General features: G+C 47.1%; 1 long non-coding RNA gene across 2 annotated transcripts; it reads right to left on the bottom strand.

Moving 5' to 3' along the window:
- Positions 1-2,016: 2,016 nt before the first annotated feature.
- On the bottom strand, positions 2,017-10,657 carry LOC118560928. 2 transcript variants are annotated; one of them, XR_004929690.1, is made up of 4 exons: positions 10,526-10,657; positions 3,175-3,321; positions 2,463-2,582; positions 2,017-2,056 (listed from the first exon to the last, which is right to left on the bottom strand). It is a non-coding gene; the product is annotated as an uncharacterized LOC118560928 (long non-coding RNA). The 2 variants fall into 2 exon arrangements; XR_004929691.1 differs by lacking the exon at positions 10,526-10,657 and adding an exon at positions 3,428-3,461.
- Between the last annotated feature and the right edge of the window lie 444 nt (positions 10,658-11,101).

Raw genomic sequence — 11,101 nt, 5'->3', positions numbered from 1 at the left:
CATGTCCTCCATGGTACTTGTTCTTCTTCTTCCTGGTCTGGACCAGCAGGAAGTGAGAGTACATGTCAGTCATGGTCTTGGGCAGCTCTGCTCTCTGCTCTGTGGTCAACATGTTCCCCAGAACCGTAGCAGTGATCCAGCAGAAGACTGGGATTCCACACATGATGTGGAGGCTCCTGGAGGTCTTGATGTGGGAGATTATTCTGCTGGACAGCTCTTCATTACTGAACCTCCTCCTGAAGTACTCCTCCTTCTGGGCGTCGGTGAAGCCTCGTACCTCTGTTACCCTGGCAACACATGAAGGAGGGATCTGATTGGCCGCTGCAGGTCTGGAGGTGATCCAGACCAGAGCCGAGGGAAGCAGGTTCCCCTTGATGAGGTTTGTCAGCAGAACGTCGACTGATGACTTCTGTGTGACGTCAGAAACCAGCCGACTGTGCTTGAAGTCCAGAGAAAGTCTGCTTTCATCCAGGCCGTCAAAGATGAAGAGAAGTTTGTGGGCAGCCAGCTGCTCTGCTGGGAGCTTCTGGAGGGTTGGATGGAAAACATGGAGCAGCGTGAGAAGACTGTGCTGCTCACCTCTGATCAGGTTCAGCTCCCTGAACGACAGCAGAACCACCACACGGACATCTTGGTTCTCCAAGCCCTCGGCCCAGTCCAGAGTGAACTTCTGCACTGAGAAGGTTTTTCCAACACCAGCGACGCCGTTGGTCAGAACCACTCTGATGGCTCCATGTTGGTCAGGTGAGGCTTTAAAGATGTCGTGGCACCTGACTGGAGAGTCATGGAGGTTCTTGATCCTGGAAGCTCTCTCCAGCTGCTTCACCTCATGTTGGGTATTAACCTCTTCACTCTGTCCCTCTGTGATGTAGAGATCAGTGTAGATCCTGTTGAGGAGGGTTCTACTTCCTGGTTCATCACTTCCTTCAGTCACACGTTCACATCTCCTCCTCAGACTGATCTTATGTTCCTCTAGAACCTCCTGCAGACCAACATCTGCTGGAACAGAGAAGAAGAGACAACTGAAGGAAAAACCTGATTTAGTGATGAAGTTGGAGCAGAAACATCTGGAACATCAGGAGGTGTCATCATTAGAAGGTCTCTTAGTCCACGTGATGTAATGCTAACCAATGGGATCCATCCTTAGAAGCAGAACCTTGTTAGATGGTCAGACAGCAGAGTTCTGCCTCTGCTTTGTGGCCAGTATCTGTTCACTGTCAGGATCTGATTCACAAAGCAGATCAGATGAAGAAATGCTGACAGAAACATGCAGCAGCTTTCAGCAACATGAACTCTTTAGCATCAGGTCACCATTGTCCTCATTTCTCTGCTTCTATCTGACCTTCTCCCACAAACACAGCAGCTACAGAAGAGGCAGAGACAGAAGATGGTTTCTGGCAGCATTTTCAGCCTTAATGAAGGAAATCTGGAGGAAATGCTCTAATCTACCAGAGAAACAGCTCCTTGGATCAGGTAGTGTTCACATTTCAGATGCTTTTCTCCCTCAGAAACTGGATTGGATGTTTTTAGAGAATAATTACAGATTAGAAATGACATGGGACTGATTCGGTCCTTTAGAAGTAAACAGCAGATAGAAATATTCCATGTTTCTACAAATCTATCTGCTGTAATCTGGGATCTATTGTCAGAGGAAATAAAGGTTTCTGTCTCTCAGACGTTCCTTCCCTCTTTCTGTAAAGCAGCAGTGCAGCAGGTTGTTTTCTCCACCTTTTTGTTTCCATCAAAATGAGCTGCAGCTTTAAGGAGATGTTCAGTTTTAATGCATTTAGCACAACGGGCTGAAAACAGAACCACTTCAAAGCAAACCCAATAGGTTGTTGGGTTGAACACAGACGTTACATTTACAGCAGCTGGAAATCCAGAGATTCAGGGCAAATCGATCCCAGAAAGACTTTAAACACTTAGATTCCCAAATGCCAACTAAAGACGAGGAATAAGTCCAACAGAGACGATAGAAGGAAGTTCTGATTGGAGATGTTCAGTCTCACCTGGAGCACAGCTGCTCTGATTGGCTGCCAGCAGTCCAGGTCCTGGTCTGAAGAAGTAAAACAAAAGTAATCACACCCCTTCTCCTTCCTTTAGATCTTAACATAAATGCTCTTCCTAATTCATGCTTTACTTACCAGTTTATAAAACTCTAAGGTCCATTTTTAAACAAATGAATGAATTTGCTTATAAACATATATTTACACATTTACATGGAAACAATTCTCCCTACTGCCAATGTGACTAAGACCATTGTACATGTGTGTATAGCCAGGCCCAATGTTTCTGCAGTGAATACTACTGGTTTATTGACTAACAGCTGATGATTATGGAGCTTTAAGTTAAGTTAAAGTTCTAAACTAATTTACTTTCACTTTATAAACTGAAGACTGAGTAAATATTATGTTTTATATCTCTGTGGAATCACAAGGATCAGTTAGAAACTGGGTTCTTACTCTGAGTCTGAGGGTCCAGGTTCTTCACTGAAGTGGGGATTGTTTCCTTTGGACCAGTCACTCCTGATAGACGGACAGCTGGATCCTGGACGTTCTGCTCTCTGTCTGTGGTTCTGACCTCTGAAACACCAACATGTTGTTATTCAGATCACATCAATCAGTGAGAAACTCTGATAAAAACCAGAGAAGAAGCTCTGAACACAAACTGCTGCAGAGAAGCAGAAGCTTTAAACATCCAGAAACATTCAGACGGTTCTGTTGGACCAAACTGAAAATTATCTTAATAACCGGGTTCTACTGGTCTGGATCACCTGGCTCCTACCAACACCTGCAGGACAACAGGCTCATGTCACAGTTTAATGGAGCTGATGCGATCAGATTTAGATGAAATATTCCACAAAGTACTTCTATAGTAAACACTACCAGTACTACAAAGCCCAGAAAGTTCTGGACACGGTCCGATTGATCACATCTAGTCTGAGAAGGTGGAGAGCAGAGGATCTGGTCCCTGATAGCAGAACTAAAGCTGTTGATCTGGTCTGAGGAGCTGATGTGGCCATCATTAGAGAACAGAACCCATGAACGGACCATGAAGCAGAACCTTAGAACCAGAACAAAGCTGAAACCAGTGAGACGCTGAAGATCAACCAGTTAATGTTCTAGATATTATATCTCTGGAGTCCCATGGATCAGTTAGAAACTGGGTTCTTACTCTGAGTCTGAGGGTCCAGGTACTTCACTAAAGTCTGGAGTTCTGCCTTTGGACCAGTTACTCCTCATAGACGGACTGCTGGATCCTGGAGGTTCTGCTCTGTTCTCCTTTAGATGACTATTCTCCATCTCCTGGACTTCAGTCAGCCTGAGAGAGAAACCAGAACCAGTCAGTTCCTAGTGGTTCATGTCCAGTCAGTGTTATGTAAAGCAGAAAGCTGGTTCCCATCATGTGTGTAGAGGACCAGAGGAACCTGAGTTCAGCAGGTACCATCTGGGTCTGGATTGTCCTCTCCTTCACTACTTCATGTGTAGCTGTGTTAATATGTTGCACATATTACTAATAATTTTATTTTTAAATTTGTTATTTTGGTGAACATTCTCAAAAGCCTATGTATAATATTTTCCATGTAAAATCAGAGTTGAATATGGTGTTTTGTTTTTTTAGTTCCATGTCACCCATTGTAGCAGGGGGGGGGGGGGGGGGGGGGCTCTAATTGCTAATAACAATGTGATAGACCAGTTCATTGTCGCAAACAAAGAAAACGACGAGTTCTCGACGTATTTTTCTTCTTTAGATAACGTATCACAAGATCGTTTTAAGAGTAAGCTGATGGTTGATGGTATCAGGTTGCCAGATCCACACAGCAAAAGCCTGAAGGGACGGAGCGAGTCTGTGAAATGCTGGCCAAGGGTTTCGTACCGCGACACAGCTGCTTTATAAACACGCAGGCCAGTACGGACAAGAGAGCATGGAAGCATGAAACCACTGGACGGCTACAATTATTTTATATCAGGACAGACACCAGCAACCCCCGCGACCCCATGAGGGATTAAGCGGCTCAGAAAATGGATGTTCAGACATGTTTGTAACAGCAGAAAGCGAGTCGGACAGACAGCGCCTCCACGGAGAGGAAGACCCGCCCGGTAGGTTAAAAACGCTGGGGGGTCTCGGGGCCCGTTGAGCTGGTAGGGGGGCATGGTCATTAACACCTCTGGGCAGATGCTCTTCTCCTTTATTGGAAAGGCACTCTGCCAGTGGGGGGAGGGGGAAAGGAGGGGGAGTAGGGATCTGCCCAGCCTGGATGTCTACTGTCGAATGTATGGTGAGTTGTTTGAACGTTAGTGTTGGGGAGGGATTAAATCCACGGGTGGGGGGGGGGGATTGGGGGGGGTTGACGTTCTGGTGGGCTTGTGTCCGGCCCCCTGTCCCGGTCCTGGTCTGTGTCGTCTTCCGGTGCGGGTTTCACCTGGGGGGTGGGGTTGGGGTGGCTCGTGCGGGCCGGCTGGCCAGGGTCCCCCCCTATTATTATTTATTTATTTATTTATTTATTTATTTATTTATTTAGTTTAAGTAGGCTTGGTGGGTGGGCTGGGGGGGGCTTAGGTGTTGGTCCTGGTGGGTGGTTGGCTGGCGGGCCCTGCGGCCTCTCCCTGGCCCCCGGGCTACGGTGGTGCCGCTGGCGAGGCCCCCTTCTCTAGGTGGGGCTTTCGGGGAGCGGGGGTGCCTATTGGAGTCAGTAGGGGAGCTGGCTCCCTGGGTTGGCTTCCCAGTCATTTGCTCCCCATCCCCGGACTCCTCCCTCTGCCTGCTCCATCACGCCGCCACACATGCAGGTCATGAGGGAGGGGGCGTTACTGGAGGTTGCCACTTTCTGGTGACGCCCCTCTCCCCAATTTTATTTTGCATCTTAGACACTTTCACTTCAAACATTTTTCACATCACACACTTATATAGGCCATGGTAGGGGGGGGTGGGGGGAAGACGTCTGGGAGGGGGCTTATGTTGTGTGGGCCTCACCTCGGACGGCTCCCTTCACCTCCTCTCCCACTTAGACATTGAGGGTTCTGGGCAGTCACACGGAAGGGGTGCGCTGGCAACAGCTACCTTCCGAAAGGGGGGTGGGCTGTGCCGTGCATCCCCTTCGGCGCTCCCAGTTTTTAAACGCACTTGAGAACAACATGCAACAACACAACATTTGAGCAGGCGTAGGGAGGGTCGGGGTCTTCTGCACACCCCCGTTCTCCGATGGAGGCAAGGAGTCTGGGGCCTGGAGGAGGTGCGGGCCACTGTGTCCGGGGTCTTGGCGGGGGGCTGCGGTGTGCAGTCAGCGGCCTACCAGGTCTGGGGCTGATGCCTCCGCTCCCCCCAGGGGGCGGGGGGCAGGGATGGCAAGGGTAAGGTGGGGGGAGGGAGTGGGTTTATTAGGTATTTAGGGGGAGAGGGGGGCTCTGGCCGGGTGGCTCGTGCGGGTCGTGTTGGCCCGCCCTCTTGGGGGGGCCCGGTCCGGGGGACGTCTGGTCGGGGGCCGGGGCCGGGGGTCGGGCACAAGCAGTCGTATAGTCGATTTGGGGTGTCCCCCCCCCCCCTTTGGTCAGTGTTGGATGTGAGTGTTATGTGGGAATGTGTGTACAGCGTCTTTTTTTTTTTTTTTCTGTGTGTGGCGAGTGGGGCACCAGGGAGGGATGGGGTGAATGAGTTTTTTTTTTTTTTTTTTTTTTTTTTTTTTTTTTTTTTTTTTTTTTTGTTTTTTTTTTCAGGTATGGGTGTGGTCCGCTCCCTCTCCCAAGAACATCTCAAGTCTCCGATAGGTGCGGAGCCCATCCCCCCACGTCCTGCCCTCCTCCACTTCGTTGGCGGGCGCCTTGGCCCCCTGGCGCATTAGTTGGCTTCGGGTTTGGGGCGGGTTCCCGGGCGTGCGCCGGCCCGCTCCTGGCGGCCTCTTCGCGGGGCCTGGCCCCCCGGGGGGCGGCCGGGGCCCTCGTCGCGGGGGCGGGGCGCCCCTGGGGCCTCTGGCCCTCAGGGCCCATGGCCGGGACCACTTCAGCGGGGCTGGCTGCCGGCGGAGCCCACGGGCTCGTCTCCGCGGCTCTTGAGGGCGTCGACATTGCGGTGGCTGGGGGATTTCCTCGGGGTCGTCTCTGCTCCTTCCTTGGGGGGGGGGGGTTGCAGATATCCTGTGTCGGCCCCTCCTGGGCGACCTGCTTTAGGGACCCCTTTGGGAGTCTGGGGTTACGGGTCCCCTGACGCCTGCCTCTGTGCTCGGGGAAGGTGGGTCTTTGGTTCTCCACAATCACTATCAAGCTATTTCTGGATAATCTTCACCTAAACTAGTGCACTTTCACATCTCCCACTGGTGCTGGGTCCCAGGTATTAAGTGTTCACTTATATACAGTAATCTTATAATTTATTTATTTATTTATTTATGTTGTGTCACTTTATTTTTTCAAATATCACATTACACATGTCAGCTTACATATTAATATATATGATTAAGCAATGGCATCTAGGTGTAATAAGAGTGTATCTGTTGCTTAATGTCTGTTGGTTGTGCTGTTCTTTTTGTGTCTCTTTCCAGGTGATGGAGCAGACAGAGGACATTTTATCATTCTCTTCCTTTTATCTCCTCTTTCTTTCACCTCTACTCTTTTTTTTTTCTTTTCTTTCACTTTTTGTTCTTCCTTTACTCTCCCATTGTCATGTCCATATAATTTGAAATTCTCCTTGCAGGAATCATAATAAAGCTATTTACAAGCATAAATCAAGTGGAGCACTATGGCGAAAGCTGTTTGCTCCACTTGTAAAAGCAAAATCTGTCGAGCTCCATCTGGCATTGAGATATCAATTCCTATTGCCATAGTGCTAGACAGGACACTGGGGAAAAAAAAAAAAAAAAAAAAAAAAAAAAAAAAAAAAAAAAAAAAAAAAAAAAAAAAAAAAAAAAAAAACATTGTTCACTACAGATTATTTTGGTGTTTTTGTCCTATTAAAATTGGTGGGGGTGTCGGTGACGTTGCAGCGTAAACAGGGGAGTAATGCAGCTGCTGTCTGAGGCATATTTTTGCACACTGATTGCACGAAGAAAACTAAAATGATGCGGCGTGCTGCTGCTGCAGTGCATTGACTCGCTTCTCACGGCCCCGTCTAGCGATCGCCACCTCCCCTCCGCCGCTATTTAAGTAGAACAATGACTAGTGCAGAATTAAGTTGTATTTACCGGAGATGAAATGTAGACTACAAATTCTATCGTAGTATGATGGCTCCCACAGTCCATTGGGAGTGTCTGCCTGCGCTCTTTTCATTGAAAATATCCATTTCTTTCTTCTTTCCTCGTCCTTCGGTAAACAACAGAAACGTACATCCAACGATTTGGAATGCCTCTGTGCAACCGGGAGCACAACAAGTCGTAGGCATTGTTTAGATTCCTAAAATAAACTAACTAAAAGCACGCTGTAATTCACCCATTTGGTCATGTAGTAGACGAGAACAGTTCTGTTTTTTCCTACCCGCAGGACCCGGATGTAGTCGTCACGCGTGAACTGGTCTATTTGTGATGAATTTGGATGGACCCAAGAAATACCCGAAAACAAGAAAAAAAAAACTTAAACAGTCTTTATTTAGAGGATGGCGACGCGGACCCCCGGTGCGGCTTGCACTCTGCGACTGGCAACTCCTGAAGGCAGAGTGGTGGGTTAGTGACCAGCAGGAACAGGCAGAAAGGTGAGAGTGAAGCAGGGTCACTAACCTGGCCGCACTGTGGGCAGAGCTCTGACTCCAGATGTCGATAGGGTCCGAGAGGGGGTTATCCAGGGCTCTTAGTCCAGGTCCAGTCCAGGTCTTTGTCAAGGGGGAAATCCGTTTGATCCAGGCAGCGGTTTCCAAGGGAGAATCCAATAGAGTATCCAAATCCAGGTCCGGGTCCAAAATCCAAAAAGCACAGACAGTAAGGGGGCAGGCAATCTCGCTTACTTACAGACAGGCTGGGGTCAGAAACACGGAAAGGCAGTCCAGATCTCTAAGGCCGACAGGCAGAACTCAGGCAGGCAGACAAATCCAAAAAGGGGCAGACTGGCTTCAAAAAACAGAGGCAAAAACAGGTCGAAAGGCAGACAGGTATTCAAAAACAAGGCTGGAAGCGCTCACCGTTTGGCTAGAGACGTTCTGGCACTGGAGACTGCGAAGAGCAGGGCTTATAAGCAGAAAGGGTGGAGAAAAACACAGGTGCGCTGATTGCAATCAGCAGCTCCAGTGCCAGAAACACGTGAACTACTCTATTGTGATGTAGCTCTATTTGCCCGGCAAAACTCAGGAAACTTTGGCATGGGTAAGACATGTTGTGATGCTCTCTGTCTGTTGGCTAAGTTAGCTTAAAATTCTCTGTCTTAAACTGAATATAAAAGTAACCACAGCATGGTTAAAGCATTGCTGAACATATTTAGGCTTGTTTTGGCTGGTGAAAACCAACTTTTATTTAGTTAAATTTGACAGAGATTTCTCCCTCATTTGCATATTTTATGATCCCTTGCAGACTGGAGACTGACAGAGCATCTAACAGCCTGTGCATGTACTGTCTGTGTCCCCCGCTCCTATAGGTCAAATAAATGTGCAGCTCCTGATTCCTGGCCCGAGTGGTGTCCTTCATTTTTAAAGCAACCGGATAAAAGCTGCTACACATGCACCTCCTGATGTCTGCTGGGTGATATCCTCAGAACCATCTGGAGAAGTTCTGGTTTCTTCAGAGAATGAAGCTAAAACTGAGGGTGAAACCTTTTCAGGTCTGAACTAGAATCCTGTTCCAGGTCTGTAGAAACATCCAGAGTGAATGAAGGAGGGAACATTTCCTCTGAAGTTCTGATGTGTTGGTTCTGAACACAGCGGCCCACAAAGATGAACAAAGATGCTGCAGCTTCACTGCTAAAAGGAACTAAAAGGAAGTAAAACTGGATTGAAATGAATGTTTTTGCCCTTGATCTGAGCAGCTAAATAGGATTATCTGCCAACTGAATACGATTTAGCTCTTAATATAGGATCAACTCATCTCCACCATCTTATTTCAAGGTCAGTATATATAATAACGCAGCAGCAGCAGCAGCAGCATCAACGGGGTTTCCTCCCTGGAGACACCAGCCTGTTGGCGGGTCTCTGCCGCCCCAACAAGTCCCAGCAGAATTAGCATCGGCTCATCATCCTCAAGAACTGACTGCACACATGAAGCCTGAAGGTGTACTTTCTGCCTAAAAACATGTTAAAACTACATTTTTCATAAATTAAGGCTATAAAATCCAGAGATTTGTAAACTAGTCAACTCCTTACTGCTCCTTACTCCACCCTCGTGGTGGACAGTTTTTCTGGCTCCAGCCAACCCCGTTCCCTCAACAAGCCCCGAGTTCTGGGTCAGCTGAGGCACCAAAGCCCCAGAAAGTGAAATTAGTCGGTAAATGTGAATGAAAAGCTAGCAGGGATCTGAAAGCTCCAGGCTTTTCAGTGGCAATAGAAAAGAGGCCATACATACAAACATACACATGAATATATACACAGCTAAACAAACATGGCTCTCATTTATTATATACAACAGACTGAAACACATGAGCCATAAATTAGTCAGGGCCTCCTTAATTAAACACAGTTTTAGCTAAATATAGAAATGCTGGACATTTCTACACTGAGTCTCATCCACAGTTTCACTCCACAGATGGAAACAAAAAGTTTCCAGAGTTCTTCTAACACTAAGAATCTTTAGATTTCCATATGAGATCAGAGCCTCCATCTCTATCTAAAAATCTCTTTTTATCAGTTCCTCCACATTTTCTGCTGACAACCCTTTGCTTCAGATTTTATTTAGCAGAGCAGGTCCAACTCTGACAGAAACAGAAATGATTACAGGCCTGTATTGAACACAGGGACTGGAAAGTCTCCACAGAGGACGCTGATCTGGAAGATTTCCCATCATCTGTGTTGTCCTATAGTCACTTCTGCACTGATGCAGTCCTACCCACAGAGACAGTCAGAGTTTTTCCTAAACAGAAAGCATGTGTGGACGATGCAGGCTGAAGGCAGGAAGCGCGGTTCCTGTATCCACAGAGCATGACCTGCAGTGTGGATGCAGATCAGGAGACAGACTGGCCTACAGCAGGGCTACAAGTCAACTGAAGAAATGCACCTTAAGAGTCAAAGAAGGGACAAATGTTCTTTTTCTTTTGGTAAAGACATAAACCATATTAGTATAATAGCTCAGCGCTCAGGAAGCATCACTAAAAAGTCTGTTCCTGTTCTCAGGAACTCTGATAAACAGTTTTATGGTTGGCTGCTGGAACCAGAGTCAGGACAGAAATCAGCACAACAACCTTTGTTTCTGCAGAGATCTGAGTGTCCTTGTTCCTCCACAGCCAGAAAGCATCATTCTAAACACATTTAGAGCTGCTGACACCAAACACTGAACACAGCTGCTGACACAGCTAGAAAGTTCTCTCTGGAACAAAGACCTGGGAGTCAACAGAGGAGCAAACTGAACTCTGACTTCCCAAAGAAAAACTCAGTGAGCAGAAGAAAAGTTAGAATAAAATGATTTCACCTTTAATTCTGACACAGTTTCTTCTTTTTGTTCTTCAGAGACTAAATAGAGCCTGAGCTTCTCTTCCTGCTACGAGTAAACACGAGAACCAGGAAGTGCTCAGCCTGCCCCTCCCAGACCCATTTACAGGAAATCAGGTGGTGTGTCTGTATAGACATCATATACGTAGACGCCTCGTTGGCCTCAGGTTCGAACGTCAACACCATATTGTATGTGGCAGAAAGAAGTTAGTTCTGTTGTAGTGAACGTGGATCACAGAAGACGCCTCATTCCTGTGCTGCATGGAAATGTACCAAAAGCTGTGCAAGACCATTCTTTTTCAAGGTTTTTAGCTTGAATACAGAACAGACTATTGTTTTTAGATATAGATGTGCATATATATGACTTGAAGTATTATAAATAAGTACTCATGTACTTATAAGTATATGAATACACATATATATAGGGGGAGTGATGGCCTAGTGGTTAGAGTGTTGAGCTTGGGTTCCAGAGTTCTGAGTTCAACTCCCACGGACTATATATATATATATAGTCTATATATATATATATATATATATATATATATATATATATATA

Source organism: Fundulus heteroclitus, unplaced genomic scaffold, assembly GCF_011125445.2.
Source record: "Fundulus heteroclitus isolate FHET01 unplaced genomic scaffold, MU-UCD_Fhet_4.1 scaffold_518, whole genome shotgun sequence".
Lineage (NCBI taxonomy): Eukaryota > Metazoa > Chordata > Actinopteri > Cyprinodontiformes > Fundulidae > Fundulus > Fundulus heteroclitus.
This window is presented reverse-complemented; position numbering and strand designations above follow the sequence as displayed.